We start from the raw sequence: 19059 nt of genomic DNA, 5'->3' as shown, positions 1-19059 counted from the left end.
CCCTGGCCCTCGGGGCCCCCAGGCCTCGAGACCATGCCATTCGCCAACATTAAGAGCTCCTCTTTAGACAGATGCCTTTCAGTTACACAAACAGTGTTTGTGGGAACATCCAGTAATCTCTGGCTTTGTTTGTGGAAGCTCTTTAATATGAAGAAGGCTTAAGTCCTTAATGAGAGCAGAGAAAACAGCTGTGCTTTCTCTCCTCAGGACCCCAGGGCCTCTAAGGAATGCATGCCCCTTACTTAATCAGCTACAACCATTTTATGAGGTGACTGCATCAACTGTTTGTCACAGCTCCTCAGCCAAACATGTCCACTTAGCCTTCAGGTGATAACAGTGACAGAGAAAGGTGGCCACCATTGCACATGGTAAGTCCTCTGAGAAGAGCAAACGATGGGGACAGGGTGGAAAGGCGGTAGGGTGAGCTTACCAGGAGCCAGCCTCTTTGGCTAAGGCCAAGCCAGACTACAGTGCTTCTCAAAGTGCAGTCTAAGGATTATGGCTTTCTGCTGCTTAGATACTTTCTGAGGCTTCACACCGCTCTTAGGATAACATTCAAACTCATTATCATAGCCTACAAGGTCTTATATGCCTACCTCTCTGACCTCATCTTGTACCTCACTTTAGTCCAATACTGGTTCTCCTCTTTGTTCCATGAACACGGCAATCCCACAGAACCTTTGCCCAGGACCCTCTTCCCCAGCTCTTTGCATGGCTGGTTCATTCTCAAGAATCAATTCAAATGTCATCTCTTCACAGAGGCTTCCCCTGACCCCCAAGCAAAACGTAATCCCTTACCCCTCCCTGCAGGCCATTCTTCAACCCATCACCTACTTCATAACCTTCTGCCCAATTTGGAAAGGTATTTATTCATCTTTATCTTCTCCACTGGGGTGTAAGCTCCTTACAGGGAAGGACATGTGTAGCTTATTTACTGCTGAGGCCCAGGGTCCAAAACAGTGAATGGCACATAGTAGGATCTGAAGAAATACTTGTTGAGTAAATGAACCAACTCTCTTGTGTGCCCCAGACCTGTTAAATCATATCCTCTGGGAGCAGTGTCTGGAATCAGCATTTTTCACAAGTGCCTCAGATGATTTGTATACACCTTGGTGTTTGAGGAAAATTACATTATTCTTACCTGCCTAGTCAACAGCTGATCTTTCCCTCTTATTCTCAACCTGAAGGTTCTGTTTTGCCCGAGACTCCAAGACACACTGGAGAGAATTTAAGGCTCCTCCAGGTTTGTGGCTCAATTTGTCCTTTCTGTGAATATTCTTTGAACAATGATGCATTAGGGGTGTGGAGTAACAAGAGCCAAATGGGCCTTCCTCATTGCTTGTCCCCACACTTGAAGAGTACCTGACATGCAGAGGGCCTAAAAGAAGTATCGATCAGTAAAGTAATGAGCACGAATATGAGTTCCAGGCAATGTGCTGGACACCAGACATGACAGATCTGCATATAACTACAAGTTGCTCAAAGTCTAGAGGGAAGACAAAAATGAAAAATTATCATTAGAATAAAAACTATACATACAAGGTGCTGTGGGTTCACAGTGAAGGGAAATTTTGAGTCACACAGTGTTTTATTCCTTCTGCCTCCCTTGGATAACCTCTCCTATGAACTAAATGTAAGATATTTTAAAAGTTTTCTTGAGATATAGTAGATAATAGCAGTTTGTTATGTGGCTCCATCATTTTCTTATTTATTGTGCAAAATTAAGGAAACTTCTCTAGGTCTCAATTTTCTCATGTACCAACTTCACAGGGCTGAGGTGGGAACTGTATAAATTAACACACATGAAAAGCTTAGCCCAGTACCTGAGACATAATAAGCACTCAAGATATATCAGCTATTATTGCCATGTAGTTTCAACTTCCTCTAAACCCCGTGTCCGGCCCCTACTTCACGTATATGGGGGAAAAATGCATTTTTACAAATTCATTTACCAAAAGCTACAGCCAAAGGGAAGATCAGTCTCAGTTTATGCCCAAGTTAATACAAATCCCAGGTTAGTGGAGTCTGAAATTAATTGGCTTTCTTCTCCTTGTGACATTGTAATTTAGAATGGAAGTCTTTTCTCCCTAAATGGGAGAGGAATTTCTGTTGTGTCACATAGAATGGCATCCTCATAGGTTGCTGAAACCTTCGAAAAAAAAAAAAAAAAACTACTATAATACAATCACACATACAAACCAAAATCTTTTGTTATGGGAAACTTTGACATCAGTGAAAAAGAACTCTTCCATGGATAGATGATTGTCCATGCCTTGGAGAGGCTTTGAACCCCACAAAGTGTGGGGACAGTGGGTTTGTTAGTAATGCTCCAGTAGCCAGTAAATTCCTGGACAACAGGATCTGGGCTTTGTGGCTGCAGAGACCACAGGTCCTGGCTTACCAATGACGGTCTCAGTTTATGCCCATCATTATTATTTAATAGTATTTTCTTGGACTCTCAAAATTATCTCAGTTTGGGTGACAATTATGTGGTCATGGTTCTTTGTGTCTCCCCAGTGGAGACCCAATATGGGTCCAATATGGAAGAATATGATGAAAACTACATGTGCAAAGCCCTTGCTATGTGCTGGGTACTGTGCTGATCACTCACCATGCATTATTTATTCACTCCTCCCAGCAGGGCTCAGATAAGACTTCCAGAAGACCTGGGCACAGGAAAGATGACAGTGCACCCCCTCAACCATATTCAACATAAAGATAACTACAGGAGTAAGTCAAGTTTTAAAACTCTGCATGCATTTTGAAATTAAAATAGCCTTTTTCTCGATGTGTCATTGAAAATTCAGAATTCATTCATCAAAGCTAAGCTTTTCACTTTTCTTTTCCTTCTTCACTGGCACCTTGAGAACATAGTCAGTCTGCCTGTGCTCACATATCTAGACCTGCTCACAATAACCCAGCACAGTAGGGGTCCTTGCACCCATTTTACAGATAAGATAGCTGAGATTTGGAGAAATCCCCCACTGTCACATGCTAAATATTTCCTTGATTCTAAAAATCATGTTTATTCCCCCTCACATTTTAACATCTCTGGAGTAAAGACAATCTCACAACTGATGTACATTTTTCATGTAGTAGATCTCCTCAGCCCATTTTTATTATTTTATTGATGTTTCTTACACCTGAGAGGTTTTTAAGTCCAGGATATATAATGAACGGGGGAGCTGACATTCAAATCTGTTCCACCTGATTCCTTTATGTCCTCAAGAAGTGTTATCCATTATTATTAGTCATCTCTTCAACTTCATTTGGGGCCACTTCCCCACCACAAGCGCGCGCATGCACGCACACACACACAAGCTCCTCAGCCATGTTGCTTTTTTCCAGTCATTCCAACAAGACAAGTTCTTTACATATCTGCAGAGTCTTCACACAACTGTTCCTTCTTTCTGGAATGCTCTTCCTCTCCTCTTTGAAGGGCCAATTCATGTTCATGCTATGAGCCTTACCTAAATTATCACCTCCTCAAAGAGGCCTTTCCTGGCCCTCTTCAAATGAGTCTCATTCTCTCTCTATTATATTTCTCTGCTTATTTCTTTCCTAGCCCTCATTGGAATCTAAAATGGACTTATTTACTCATTTGTTCATTTATGTGCTTACTTCCTGCCACCACCCCTCTCAGGGATGTTAACTGTCTTGCTAGTCTTGTGTCCCTGCACCTAGCACAGCACCTGGGATGATGGATGCTCAATAAAGATTTGTTGAATTGCATTTCCCAGACTCAGTCAATGAAAACTTCAGATTCTAAATCCAGGTCAGGTTACAGCCGGAGGCCCCACATGGAAGGGTAAATGGCTTATTGTGCAAATGAATTTCTCTCCCACAGGAACTTCAGTCCCCAGCAAGAGCTCTGAGCCTGTGACTCTGAATTCCATCCCAGGCACCCCCTCCCATGTATCTCCTGGCAGCCATGCCCAGAAAATAGAGTTAGAGCATCATGCTCGTGGATTTGATGATTTGGGTCCCTTTCTGACATCCCGAGGGGAAGCAGGAGTCTTCCAATGTACATTTGCTCAGAAAGCAATGAAAGCTGCCTCACAAAACTCTCATTACTTGTGCTGTTTGAGGAGCAACAGTTTTATTGAAGGCCTCACCACATGGCTTCCTAAACAAAACATTTTCAAACTGATGCCTGTGGGATTTGGAGAACTCAGAATTAGGTTGGGGACTTTCCTGTCTTTGACAGAGACAGAGTGCCTAAGAGTCATCTACAGATCTCAGTTAAAAATGCACATCCCCCAGTATCCCACTCTCTAAGAGTCTAAGTCAATGAAATTTGTTGCTGTAGTAGATATTCAGATATATAGATATAGATAAATCTTTTCTAACCGCCAATATGCTAGGTGCTGTGGCAAGCAGCTTTATATATATTATGTGGTTTAATCCAGTTAAAAACCCTGTGTTATAGGCACTTCTTTCTCCCTCTTTAGAAAGAACCTGGGGCTGGGAGAAATGAAGTACTTTTCCCGAGGTCATACAGCTCCCTAGTGGAGCTAGGAAGCCTGGCTACTCAAAGTCTGGTCCGTGGGCCAGCAGCTTCAGCATCACCTGGAATTTTGTAAGGAATGCAGGCTCTAGGGCCCCACCCCAGACCTCCTGAACCTAAATCTGCATTTTAAGAAGATCCTCAACTACCTCATGTGCACGTTTATGTCTGAGAACCCTACTCTGGCTTATCTGACTCAGCGCTGGCATCTCTGTCTCTCTCTCCTCTTCTCCAGTAGTTGAAACATGAGTTGCCACAGGAGTCACCTGGGATCCTCATGAAGCAGGGAGTTATCCAGGCTCCACCTCCAGAAGCTCTGACTCAGTGGGTGGGTTGAGGCCCTGGCCTCTGTATTTCTAACAGCAGCCCAGGTGGTTCTGAGGTGGGTGGTTTGAGGATCAGACTTTGAGAAACACATGCAGAATAGGCATAAGGCTCCCCCTGCTTTTACTCAGCAATAGAAAAGAATGAAATTTCACCATTTGCAGCAACATGGATGGACTTGGAGGGCACTTATGCTAAGTGAAATAAGACAGAGACATACTGTATGAGATCACTTACACTTGGGATCTAAAAAATACAACAAACCAGTGAGTATAACAAAAAAGCAGACACATATATAAAAAACAAACTAGTGGTTACCAGTGGTAAGAGGGAGGCGGGGGAGGGGCAATTGAGAGGTGAAGGAGTAAAAGGTACAAACTATTAGATACAAAGTAAGTTACAAGGATACAGTGTACAACAGAGGGAATATAGCCAACATTTTATAATATTTATAAATGGAGTATAACCTTTGAAACTTGTGAATCACTGTATTGTACACCTGTAACATATAAGACTATATAGCAATTATACCTAAGTTTGAAAAGAAAAAAGACTGGGGACAAAAAATGAAGGGGTGTCAGCCTCCCTTTCCTTATCTGTTAAGAGTGAAACAGATCATTTTTAAAATGAGCTTCCATCTATAAAGACTATGCTGTTAAGATGGAACCCATATTTGTGATAAGGAGAGAGAGCAGACCCCTCAAAACTTTGAAACTTGAAGGTAGAAGGACTTTACAGATCACGGAGTCAAAGCCCTTCCTTTTGCAGGTAAGAAAATTGAGGTTCAAGGATAGCAGGTAACCTGCCCATGGTCACGTGGCTCCTGGGGGCAGAGCTAAACCCAGAACCCAGGACTCCTGATTCTTTTCACCAAAACACAGACCAGCAAACACACTGCTCAGCAGCAGGAACAACATAAGGACAATCATGAGGCTCTTAGCATGAACCAGGCATAGCTGTAAGTGCTTTTACAAATGAGCTCAACAACCCATGAGGTATCCCCAGTATTCTGATGAAGATCCTGAGGCACGGAGACGATAAGCCACCTGCTCAGCTAGTAAGTGGTAGATTCAGGATTCAAATCCAGACAGTGTGGCTTTAGAGTCCAGACACTTAAGGCACTTAAGAAGCAAAGAATGAATGAAAGAATGGCTGAGCTAATTAATCAGTTAAATATTAAATGCTTGCTAATTGTTCTGGGATATACCCTTTCTGTTTTTTCCTTCTTTTTGTCCCCAAACAAATGAGCTCAGAAGCAGGTTAGCTTTGAAATGCATTACTGCCTTGTGAGCATCTGATGAAGAGCATGGGAGTTGGGAGTCACAGACCTGAATGCAAACCCAGCTTTTCTGCTCATTAGCTGTGTAACTTTGAGAAAGCCACAGACCTACTTAAATGTTAGTTTCCATATATACAAAACAGAAATAATAACAGTTACAATGTCCAAAGGTTGAGGCAATGAAAAATAAGAGGATGCTATTAAAATGCATTATTATTTTAAGCACTGACACACATTTTTACAGCCCATGCTTAGTTTTTAAGTGAATTTGAAGTTGTTTTAATTGTTTTAAAGCCCCCTGAGGGTAAAGGACTGTTCCTTGAACTTCCTTATCATTACCACAATCCCCAACTGGATAGATTCATGAGCCCTGCTCAGTGATAGGGATCAGCCCCAGTCATTGTTACTATGTTTACATACCAAGGGAGGGAAGAAACTATTCTTCAAGGCATAGTTTCCCGGACCCATGCCTCACCCGGTCTCTCCTTTTACAGAGAGAATGCAGAAATGTGCAAAGAAATTTCTACCAAACTGCAGAAGATGCATTTTGCTTTAGAGAAAAGTTACCTTGAAAAAGAACTGGGCGGAGCAGCGCCAGCACGCTTGTCCCACCCCGGTTTGTAGCCTTAGGAAAATCACTTGTTCTCTCTGGGTCTCTGTTTCTCTCCTTGTAAAGTAAGCAGGATGGTTGCTGAGCTCTCTCGGGGCTCAGGCCAGTATTAACATTCTAATTCTTTGCATCTTTATTCAATGACTCTCAAATTGCCCATTCACCCTTCTTAAGCTTCACTGTGGGACACTGATGGAGAATAACAGGTTCTTATCAAATGAGAGGCGCATAAAAATTATTAAATATAACATTTAAAATTTTTAAAACCATTAGAGCTACTACATATTGAGCACCTACTATGTGTCACATAATGCACTGGTACTTAACACACATATGTAACTGTCACAACCCTTGAAGGTGGGTATCCCTGCTCTGATTTTACAGATGAGAAACTGAGACTCAGCAGGCATAAGACACATGCCCGTAAGAGGCATAGGTGGGATTTGAATCCAGTTTTTTTGTGATTCAGCAATGGTAAATAATGTATCATATACTACAATTTATCTGAGTGTAGGAACAACTTCAACAAGTGAAACATTATCTAGATCAGTATCTATGCAACAGAAAGATGAATCATTTAATTTTTAAGTGGTTACTTGTAGCAAGAAGGACGGAATTGGGTGGAGGTGACAGGGACTTTTCAAAAATGTATCTTGTTTTACAAAGCACTCTCTAAAAACTCAAGGTAAAATGAAGCAAAGAAACTTAACCATGTAACCAGTTGTTGGCTAACCACATAGAGAGGAACTATTCAAAGCCACTTTAAAGCACAGTCAGCTGAGAGAATGCTGCACATCCCTACTAAGACATATTCTAAGGACAAAAGGAACGAGGGTGGGAAGGAGCAGTTTTTAGTAACTGTCCTGGTGGCAGAAGTGTTGGTATTGTTATTCTGAGACTGCTTTGGGATAAGTCAAACGAATAATTTTGTCAAACAGTCAAACAGAAAACTGAGATTTTCAACATGGGAGAAAGGAAATTCAGGTGTAAGATAGATGGTAGTGAGTAAAAACGGTGTAATGCTGATTTTGAATAAAAACTATCTGTATGATACATATTTCCAAGGTCTATCCATAAAAAAAAAAAAAAAAGGCCTAAAAACAACAGTCACTCCTTGTGTCTAGATTGTTATCTCTAAACACCATTTCTCACTAAAAGAAACCAGGGCTTTTCAGAGAAATGACTGATTTCATGTCTGGGGCAGGCAATGTACAAAATGAGCCTGGAAAATCTGTCATAGTGAGGAGACTATCAAAGATTACGAGGACTGTGTCAAAAGGACTTAGAAGCCAGCTTGAAGAGACTCCCACCAGCCGAAGAGGGAACAATCCAAGCACCTAACCAACGAATCACATCTAATAAATTTAAATTCATGATATTTAAAAACACTCATTATTCACCCTTGGAGGTTGCTGTGGAACCAACATATTACTGAGAAAGCTGGTAAATAAAGGAAAAGAGCTGAGTATTAATTATATTTCCCTACAAGAAGTATGCCTCAGCATAACCAAACATTGACGAAGGAAAGTTTCTCTGCAGAGGTATTCTAGCTAATTTAAAAAAAGAGGAAATACAGAATCAGTCCATGCCATTTTACAATATGAATTAATGGATCTAAGCCATGATCAGCAGCTGCTCACACTGCAGAGAGACAATCAGATACTGTGCACCTCATGACAGAAGAACAGAGCGCCACCAATGAAACAGCCTTGCCAAAAAAAAAAAAAAAAATTGGTTGTGAATATCATCAAAGTTCAACATCTGACTACCAATTTACAGTAAGCACAAGGGAAAAGGAATCTGTTAAATGTCACCACACAGAGATGTCATCAGTAAGATCAAGGTGTGAGAAACTCTACAGGACAACTTGCTCAGTTTCCTCTACAAAATGCTTGCAAGAAAAAATTTTTAAAAGAGAGCAATGGAGGGGGAATCTATAGATTACAAGCAGCTTAAAAGGCGTAGTAATCCATCACAATGTATGGACTTTATTTGGGTTCTGATTCAAGTAAACAAATTAAACAGAAACTTTTAAAATAAGACAATTAGGGAAAAGTGCACACATATCTATTAATCATTTGATGAATGCATCATGACATACATCATAATTACAAATGTGATGGTATTTCTAATTGTTAATATTTCTAAGCTAATTTTTTTTTAAATTAAAGAGTCCAAGTCTTTTGAAGAATGGTACTAAGGTATTTACAGATGAAATCACATGCTGTCTAGGATTGGCTTCAGAATGATACAGGGGAGAGAGGCTGGGGACCTTGACAAAACAAGACTGGCCACGAGATGATCATTGTTGGCTTTATGATACTATTCATTTTTTGAATAAGTTTGAAATTTTCCACAATAAGAAAGTTAAAAGCAACACTCTCACCATGCCTCAAATGGAGAATGCTAATGTGTGGCCCCTGTTCCTGTGTCTCGGGGGAGCCGATAGTGACTCATGCGCCAGCTTAGAACAGCATACACTTGAGTGAAGAAGCCTGCTCTCCCAGCCTCATTCTGTTTCCAGCCATCGATCTCCAGAGCCACGGTCTCACCGCCCCCAGGATAAGAGCAGAACAAGAGGAGAGGCTTGAAAGTGAAAGCAAATGCCCAAATTATATTCTGAGCTGCAGAAGTCAATACTCCTCTTCAGAGCCTGAGGCAAGAGAAGGCGCCCCAGCCTGAACTCTGGGGGCAAAAGCAAGCTCTGTCTGCCTCTGCCATGGCTTTCTCCGAGTGCCACAAGCTGCCTCCCAGGGCTCACGCACTTTTGGCTGGTCCAGACACCCTGCATGTTCCACAGGCTCCCAGGGCGGTTAGTTAATGACAGAAAAGGATCTGGCCACCAGTTCAGAGTCATTTTCTTCCCAGAACCTTGGCAGAACCCTTCAGAGTTTTCTCTAACTCCACATTCGTCACTTGGTCACAGCACTGCCACCAGTTGCCTAGACAACTGTAGAGCATCCTCACCATCCTCCCTCCATCCCTCCTCCTCTGCTTCTCCCACTTACCACCTACCCCTCCAAGCCACTTGACTCTCCATATTACAGTCAGAGTGACCTTCTCAAAGCCCAAACCTTATTAGACCAGCTTGTCCTGGCTTCAAACCCATTACTCCGAGGCTGAAGACTCAGCTCCTTTAACACAGCTTCATGGGTCTACAGTGGTCTGTCCTCCTCCAGCCTCCTCTCATACCACAGACTCCACCGTCTCCACTCCCCAGCCACACTGGTTTTCCCACCACAGAGACCCTGCACATGCCCATTACTCTTGTATTCATTTATTTATTCAAAAACCAATTATTACTTGAGGAGCTACCATCTGCAAGGCACTTAAACTTAAGTGCCTTCTTGGATTCTTCAGATCTCAGCTTGAGTACTAACTTATCAGATAAGTCTTCTCTGACTTTCTTGGTTATGACTTTGCTCCCTGTTTTTATGCTCTCATAGCATCAAACACCTCCCTACGTAGCCCTCTGACTTATGCACGTGCCTGTGTAGCTAGCTGATTTCTTTCTCCTGCCACTCAACTATAAACTCACAAGGTTAAAGATTATGTCTGATTTTGCCATTAATATCCCTGGGAACCTAGGTCTGTGCCTTGGACATGGTAGGTTTTGGTGGAGTAAAGATGGCCATAAACTCTCTGCAGTTCATCATCAAAAAATGCACTCTATTTCACCTCCCCTCAAATCTGGACTAGCCCTAGGACTTGCTTTGGCCACAAGAATGCTGCAGAAATGAGACTAACTCCTGAGGCTGTGCCTTAAAAAAGACCCATGGCTTCTGCCTTGGCCACTTAGAGAGACTCTTTTAGGAATCTGGCAGACATGCTGTGAGGGAGCCCAAGCAGCCACGGGGAAGGGCTCACATCAAAGAAGAGAGAGTCCCTCATGACCAGTTGGCATCTGGGCACCCTAGCCAACACCATGTGAAGCAGAAGAACCTCTCAGTCAACCCACAAGATCTTGAGAGAGACTCAGTTATTGTTGTTTTAGGCCACTGAGGTTTGGCATGGTTTGTTAATAATAATAGATAACCAAAAATCAGAGGTTTGGCAAATACTTGTAAAATCACCGAATTGCCTCTTGTTCTCAACTCTCATTCTTCAAGTCCAATGGGAGGTGTTACATGTTCCACCTGTGGTTAGACGAGGTTAGAGTCCTGCTGTAACTTAGTCGAAAGACGTAGAAGTCAGCACTGAAGGACTGGGAAAACTTCTCAGTCAAGCGTCCAGGACCGAAGAGACCCCGACCACCAGGAAAACGAGGTGGAGCTGGCAAGGCAGCCCAATTTGTCATTGCAAAGTCCTGTGGGGAGCCCTGGGGCTCAGCAGCACAACAACCCCATCGCCCGGGGGGGCCTCTTCAGGCCCTTCCGAGCCACCTCTGGCACTCCTGGACAGGGAGCCACCCCCGGGAGGGAGCGGTCATCCCCACAAAGGGGCTGTCTGCTCAGACTCTGCAATTGGCTGATCAGCGTTCATACCCTGGTGCTGCGACCAGTCTTAGAGAGAATGCTATACTTTGTCGTTCAGAGCTTTACCAAGGATGGTGTTTCAGGGAATCAGTTCAGTCTCAGCGTCACTGCTCACAGTACTTACTTCATTCCTCCAACACCGAGCTAGGAGTCTGCACCTGCAGCTGTTGTATTCAAGGGGATTCCACACACAGTTCCAACCATCACCTACTTCCTAGTGCTAGAATAGTCACGTCCGGGCATTTCCACATGGAAATATGTATTATTTTATTTTCAAATTATTTTTCTTTTCTTTTTGTTTATATTACAGGTGGGCATTATATTGTCTTTTAAAATTATGTATCTAAATGAATATTATGTTTGAACTTAATTTCACAATAATAAAAGAGGGTTAAAATTTTTGTTATGAACCGGTATTCTGCACCTGTTGGGGCTGACAGCAAGCCCTGTGTATCAAAACTTCAGCTGCGTGGCTTTGAGTTACTCACCCTCTGCGAGCCTCAAATTCTCTATCTGTACAACAGGTACAATATCAGTGCCTACCTGACAGGCTTGGTGTGAGGATTAAAGAATAGCAATAGGCTTAATACATAGAGTTATTTTAACTAATTACATAAAAGTTTCTCTTCACAGCTTTATCTAACTGAAACTGGGCCTCAGCTTAGTACACAAGCTCCTGGTGAATGGACCCCACCCACATCACACCACCATGAATCCTGTGGTCCAACCACACTTAAAAACATGCAGTCTCCTGAGTGGTTTGGGCAGTTCCAAGGCCCCAGCCGTGTGCATACTGCCCTCTCTGCCTAGAAGGCCCTTTCTGTGATCCCTCCCCTTCCACTTCTTTCCACAAGGCTCAATTTAACTGGCACTTCTTCCAGGAAGCCTTCTCCCACCAACCAACCTGATGTCACTGTTTCTCCTTTATGTCCCACACTCCATGTTTCCTGCATGCCTCATAGCTACATTATAATTAATAGGTCGTTTACCCATCTCCCATATTAGACTATGAAACCCTTGAGATCACAGAGGATTTTTTGTGCCTTTGAATTTTGGCACATGAGTTGGTGCTCAATAAATGTTTGTTGATTGACTGAAAGAATCAATGAGTGAGTGACTGAAGGAATAAATGGTACCATTTCCCTAGAAACCCTCTCAAGGGCTGACAAGTAACAGAATCACGCCTAAAACGTAGGTCTTAAAACATTCAGTCCAGGGTGCCTTCTTGTAGTAATCTAGCTCACTACAGTGGTTTGGCCTGGTCAACACTACAGAACAAATGTGTTCCCTCTTGGGAAATTTTATTTCCAATGTCAGGATTCCCAGCTGTCTTGGACAAAGTGCTACTTTCAAGACAATGAGGAGGAGTGATATAAAAACGAGAGGGTCCAGGAGGTGCAAAGGTTCTCAGGAATCAAATACCCACTGGGTTTCCAGTATACCAGTCGGCTCTTCTTAGATCTTCTCCTGAGGGTTAGCCCTGGTGAGGATCTCACCTGCCCCCACCTGGCCCTATTATTCTAGGTAATTCTTCTCCCCAGGAAGTGCCTGATGGACCATAAAGGCACTCACTTAAGATTCTACCTTGACAACCACCAATAATTACCTGTCCCAACCAAGACTCAGGGAAGCATCAGCAGTTCCCCTTTTCTCAAATCTGTGGCTGCCAGGCTACCAGTCAGTAGTAACCAGATTTTTAGTGAAGAGGGTCACAGCCCAGGGTCCTAACTTCAGGACCACTGGCAGAGTGGACTTGGGTATTTGTTTCTCCAGGTCCAGATGCTCTTTTCAAGTGTTCATATTCTACTGTGTCCGGCATCTGTTTTATATTCCTGCCTTGCTTCCTTCCTGGGGAAGGAAGTAGAAATAGTGCACACCTGGGAGTGGTGGTTCCACTGCTCACCAGCTGTGTGGCCTCGAAGAGTTACACAACCACTCAGGGCTACAGCTGTCCTATTTGTAAAAGGACGGGATTCAAATTTATCTCTAAGGTTGCTTCTAGTTTTGAGCACTGCACAACCTTGCTACGCAGTGTTGTCCACAGACCATCGGCATTAGCATCACCCGGGATCTTGTCAGAAATACAGTCTCAGGCTTCTGCATTTTACCAAGACCTCCAGGGAATTCCTGTACCTTCAAGTTTAGGGAACATGGCTCTATGAGCCATTTAACTGTTAGAATGAGTCTTCCCTCCTTCCAGAAAAGTACTTTTGAATTTAGACAAGAGCCATGTGCACCTAGGAGATTAATGTCACTCAGCAAAGAAGCAAGGATGGCTTTTTGAACAGGGTTTGTTCAGCCCATATCACCTAAGTAAAGTCTAAACCAGATTCTCTTCCTCTCTGCATCCTTTCTTCCTTCTCTTCCCTTCCCTCCTTCTTTTCTTTTCTAGAAGGAAAATAGAAAAAGAAAGGCCCTATTATCTTCCAACAAAAGAATGATCCAATTCCCGTTTCCCGGGGGGCCCTGGTCCCCTCTGGGATAACCCCTGCCAGTGTGGCCTGACATCTGCCCTAGAAGGCAGCCCCCTGGAACATCCAGCTGAGGAGGCAGAAGGGAGGCCCTGGAAGTGGGAGGATGAGAAGCAGAAAAGAGGAGCGGAGAGGGCTCTGCAGGGAGCCCGCCCCACTGAGAGAGCGTCTAAAAAACAAACATTCTGGATGGCTTTTCTCTACTCTTGCCAGAATTTCCCTTCTGGGAATGAGGCCACAAGGACTCTCTGTGGCCCCCATCCTTAGGCAGCCTCAGGGCAGATTCAGAGACCGAAGCTACCCTCCCACTGCGTGCTGCTGGTATGCTCAGCCTCTGATAGAAGATAAATGTCCACTTCTCTGGGGAGAAGCTGAAAATGAACACAAGTGTTCCTGATCTGTGAAAGAGAAATCTGAATTTGCCTGCTTAGTCTGTTCCTCTCTGCACCCTTTCAGGAAGGCCAGATGGGTTCTTTGGTACCTGTACGCAGCCAAGAAAGGAGAAAAGAGGTATGAGGTTTAGGGATCATAAAAGAAGATGGCTTTTCAGGTAAGTTTGAAGGTAAGATCCTGAGAACAGCTAAGACATGTGAGGGTTGCTGGTGGAAGAGAAAAAAGTTGATGAAATGTCCTTGTAAACCAGTGCTTCTCAAAGTGCAGTCCCAAGACCACAAGCATCAGCATTATGTAGGAATTTGCTAGAAATGCAAATTCTCAGACCTACTGAATCAGATACTCTGGGGATGGGCACAGGGATCTTTTTAAAAATCCTTTCCAGATGATTCCGATGCTCAAGTTCGAGAGTTGTCATAAACTGTGTGTTACTTCCACAGTGAATAAGATTGGAAGTAAAAAATTATTACATTCTTACTTTGGCTGTAATACTGAAAGACATGGTCACCAACATGATGGGTTACACTTCTCTTCCTGATATTCACTGCATGGAAGAGTGGTCTGACACCATGCATCCTCATTCTGCTCGTATGCAGATTCCCCAGACTTTTATCTTGTCCCGGCATTGGCCAACACTCCTGCTTGGAAAATATGTCATAGAATGTATACAAATTCAAAGGACTGCTCCTTCATCCTTGGGGTACTGTGTTCAAGAACTGATATCTGCCAAACTCTCTGTTCATTCAGTAATGGATGGTACATTCAACTTCTGCCCCAGACTGCAATCCTACCTGAAACTTAAACCAAAACTGGCCAGAAACTGGAAGACCAGAGAGAAAGCATATATATTCCTGTGATCCAAGTTTTCCTATCTCCCACCAATCTGTAAGTACAGAGGAACTTCAACAATAACCCAGACATTTCACTATTTTTGTTCCACTCCTTTCATAGAAGACCTCAGCTTCCCAAGCCTCCGCCCAGTATCTCATGTCATACCATAAATCAGGCTGACATTACCACATGTCATCTGTCCTGCAGAGATGGCTTCTGCTGGGCCCCACCCTAACCAGTAAGTTCAGACTCATATGGAACATAGACACATAAATAGGCTATTATACCACAGGGAAATTTCTGTAAATCTTTTTTAAAAAGTAAAAGCAAGACATGCAAATTTTTTTAAAAAATACAAATATAATGTAAATGTATGAAACAAAAAGTAAAATTGCTTTCTCTCACTCCTGACTACCCCATTCCTCCAAATTTGTGTGCGAATCTTTGCTAAAATGTTTTATGCATACATTAGCATATATATTCTTTTTTGTTCACACAAATGGGACCATTTTGTGCATGCTGTTCTACACTTTGCTTTTCTCCTTTAATAGCTTGGGAATGGTTTAGCACATTCTTTTTACTGGCTGCATAATAGTCCATCATGTGGATGTGCCATAACTGGAATAACCAACCCTACTTACGGCCCTTTTCAATTTTTCCCTTTTACAAACCATGCTGCCAGGAACATTCTTGTGGCTCTCATCTGGTATACCTTTGTGAACATGTATGTGGGTTAAACCCTTGCCCATGGATCAAAGGATAAATGCATTTACAATTAGGATTGACAAGATTGATAGTAACATGCTGATTGACTGTGAATGAGTCTCTGTTTCCTTTTTCACTCAACAACATTGAGTATTACCAAACTTTTTAGATTTTTGCCAACCTGATAGATGAAAAGTGGGATCTCATTGCTGTTTAGATTTGCACATCTTTAATTACAAGAGAGTTAAACATCTCTTCACACATTTATTGGCTATTTGCATTTGTTTTACTGTGAACTGCCTTTCATATCCTTGGCCCACTTCTCGGTTGGCTTGTTCATATTTGTCCTTATTGATTCATATGAGCTTTTTGTAAAATAAGGAAATTATCTTTCAGTCTATTGTATGTGTTGCAAACATTGTGTACCATTTTATTGTTTGTCTCTTGACCTCTTGGAATTTGCTTCCATAAAGACATCTGAATTTTCATGTAGTTGAATTTATTAATTTTTTGCTCTATGGAGACTGGTGTGATGGGGGAGCGATGTGTAGGCATTTGCTTGCCCAGTTTGTCCTTTCTGGGCCAGAGACTTGGAGTCGATCTGAGGTTGAAACAAGGGAGGATGGAAGGTTGTGTGTTGTGTGTCCACCTTTTGCAAGTGCCAGGAAGGATGCTCGGTCAGCCTCTCCCATAGACCCAGAACGACACCCCTTTCATGTCTGACCTTTGGTGCAAAAGACAGCCTATCTGTTTGATCTCCGTTTACACTCACAGAGAATTCTCTTTCTGGGGCCTCACTGCCCTTTGCAATCTGATAATGGTGAGGACGGGACAGGCCATCAGGCAAATTTCAAACTCTGAGCCTCCCAGTGATTAAGCTGGAGTTTCTATCTCTTTCCTCTCAGGGGGCCACTCCACTCCTAACTATGTAAGCGCAAATAGCTCAGCCATCTCACCCCAGAAGAAATCAAGGCCTCTTTGTACTCATGGAAGAGTAAGTAATGAGTCCCAAATTCAACCAAAATGTCCTGTCACAAAGTTAATGAACCAGCTGATCACCCTCAAGTCTTCCAGGATACGTTGACATAATTGAATCTTTTGGTGGTGGCATTTTAAGAAATATAAAAAGGGAGGTGAAAACATTCAGGTTCTGTAGGAAAGGATGCTTGTGGGCAGGGTAGAGGAAAGCATGGGCACCTCTGTCCAGGTGTCACCAACAAAGCCCAGTCACAGTTCCCGGGGAATAAAAATAGAATCTGGGGAATAAAATAAAGTCTAATCTGTGTTGCGTGTGTGTGTGTGTGTGCGTGCACATGCATGCTTAGTCTAGCCGCACTTGCTCAAAGGGTACTATGTGCAGAGGCCTTGTACCTGGCACTTGAGACCAGAGCTCCCAGTGTGAAACGGCTGTGCCTGACACTTGCAGAAGCACTGCTCATGACACCTCAGGTCGAGACGGCGACAGCATACCGTGTGCAGCAACGCTGCACCTGGCATTTTGATCTGGAACGCCCTGAGTATCGCAGCTGCACCTGACCCGCAGGAACCCCACCCCGCAACAAGAACCCTATAAAGCAACCCTGCCAGTGGCCTTTCCTGGAGACAGCGTGCTCTAGAGAGCGGGCTTGCACCTCACCATACTTTGATCAAAGAAGAAAACTTTCTTTTGCTTCTGAAGCAACCTCGTGTTGAGGCCCCACTCAGGAGAGTTGGTAACAAATTTCTGGTGAACCAGGTGGGACCCGGCCCTTCTGCCTATACCCACCCTATCCAACCTTGGAAAGGGAAGAAACCATTTGCAGCCTCGCGCCTCCTAAAAACTAGAAGACGGCTTAGGGGTTTCCTGGCGATGGCCAGGCTTTACCACATCTGGATCCCTGACTACCACATCTGGATCCCCGACTATGGTCTAATAGCTAGGCTTCTATATGAAAAGTTGAAAGGAAAGAATGATGATCCTTTTGAATGGAATTCAGAATGTAGAGGAACCTCTCAAGAATTGAAAAAAAGCAATTACTTCAGGCCCCTACCCTGGCCCTCCCGGATTTAGCTAAACTCTTTGACTTTACATTCATGACAGAAGGGGAGTCACCCTTGGGGTATTAGCTCAAAAACGGGGACCCCTTACTCGTGTGGCTGCTTAACTCTAAACAATTAGATCAAACTGCCAAGGGATGGCCTCCCTGCCTGTGGGCGGTAGCAGCTTCTGTAACCCTAAGGGAGGCTGAAAAGTTAACATCTGGTTAGCCAATTGCTATGTGGTCTCCACACCACAGTCAGGCTTTAGTACAACCCAGTGGTTATCATAAAACCTGTCACACGCTAAACCGGCCACCTCGCTAACCACAGAAAGAGAGCCCAAGACCTGGGACGTGGCCCTCCTCACGCCCCGCGTCCGTTTTTCCCGTGTCAGCTGGTTTTTAACCTTTCCTGGGCCTCTTAATGACCATTATTCTCCTGTTAATATTTGGGCTGAGCGTCCTAAATGGTCCGGTGTCTTTTGTCTCCAAAGGCTGGAACCTATAAAACTTCAAATGGGGGGTCGCTCAGGGATAGGAAACAGGGCTGAGGCTGGTGACCCATCAACACATTTAAAAGCAGCTGAGAAGTTCTGCTCTCCCCGGGGGCGTGTGACGAAAGCAGTCACAGAAGACGGACTGTGTCCCTCAAGAATGAGGGGAGGGACAGAGGAGGGGTTTGCCGCCAGAAAAAGCCATCAACAATCCTCAGGGAATACAAAGAGAAACTGAGTAATAAAGTCTAACCTTTTTTTTTTCCTTTTCCTTTGTGCTTTGTCTGGTTTCACTCGCTCCCAGAGGGCCGCGTTCAGAGGCCTTGCACCAGCCCTTCAGACCAGCGTTCCTGGTGCAAAACGGCTGCGACGACCTCCTGGCTTGGAGCCAGGCACGTTCCTCACTTCAAGATGGCGGCGGCGGGTAGTGTGCAGACGCTGCGCCGGGCACTGGGGCCCGGAGCCTGAGCGCCACAGCGGCGCCCGCGGGAGAGAACCCAATCCCGCGAGAACCCTGCCCCGCGAGAACCCCGCCCCCTTCCCCCCTTCCCAGAGGCGATGCCAGTAAAGCAGGGCCACCCCGCCGCGCAGCGGGAGCACGTAGTCTAGTGCGCAAGCTCGCACCTCTCCATCCTCTGATTCAAGAATGAAGCTTTCCTTTGCTTCTGAACCAACCTCGGTCTCGTTCTGTTGGGGGAGAATAGGTTCTTGCCTCGCACAGGATAAGAATTCAAGAGAAAGGGTGGTAAAGTGAAAGCAAGTTTATTTAGAGAGATACACGGTCCATGGACAGAGTGCGGTCTCTCTCAGAAGGGAAAAAGGCTTAGGAGATACACACTTCACAGGCAGAATGTGAGCCACCTCAGAAGTGTGAGAAGGAGAGAAACCGAAAGGTGTGGGGTGTTTAAAGTAAAAGTAGATACACACCCCATAGACAGAGGGCGGGCTGTCT

The 19059-nt window shown here is 44.0% G+C and overlaps 1 protein-coding gene across 2 annotated transcripts in view; it reads right to left on the bottom strand.

Moving 5' to 3' along the window:
- The window catches only part of LOC123615445 (alpha-1B adrenergic receptor), a 389400-nt gene extending 370885 nt beyond the window's left edge, over positions 1–18515 (bottom strand). For both annotated transcript variants that reach the window (XM_074361023.1, XM_074361021.1), the window contains exon 1: positions 18361–18515. The gene's annotated coding sequence lies outside the window, so the exon portion shown is untranslated. The remainder of the gene's footprint in view (positions 1–18360) is intronic.
- Positions 18516–19059: the final 544 nt, after the last annotated feature.

Source organism: Camelus bactrianus, chromosome 3 (assembly GCF_048773025.1).
Source record: "Camelus bactrianus isolate YW-2024 breed Bactrian camel chromosome 3, ASM4877302v1, whole genome shotgun sequence".
NCBI classification, from domain to species: Eukaryota; Metazoa; Chordata; class Mammalia; order Artiodactyla; family Camelidae; genus Camelus; species Camelus bactrianus.
Note: the sequence above shows the minus strand (reverse complement) of the source record. Positions and strands in the feature narration are given on the sequence as shown.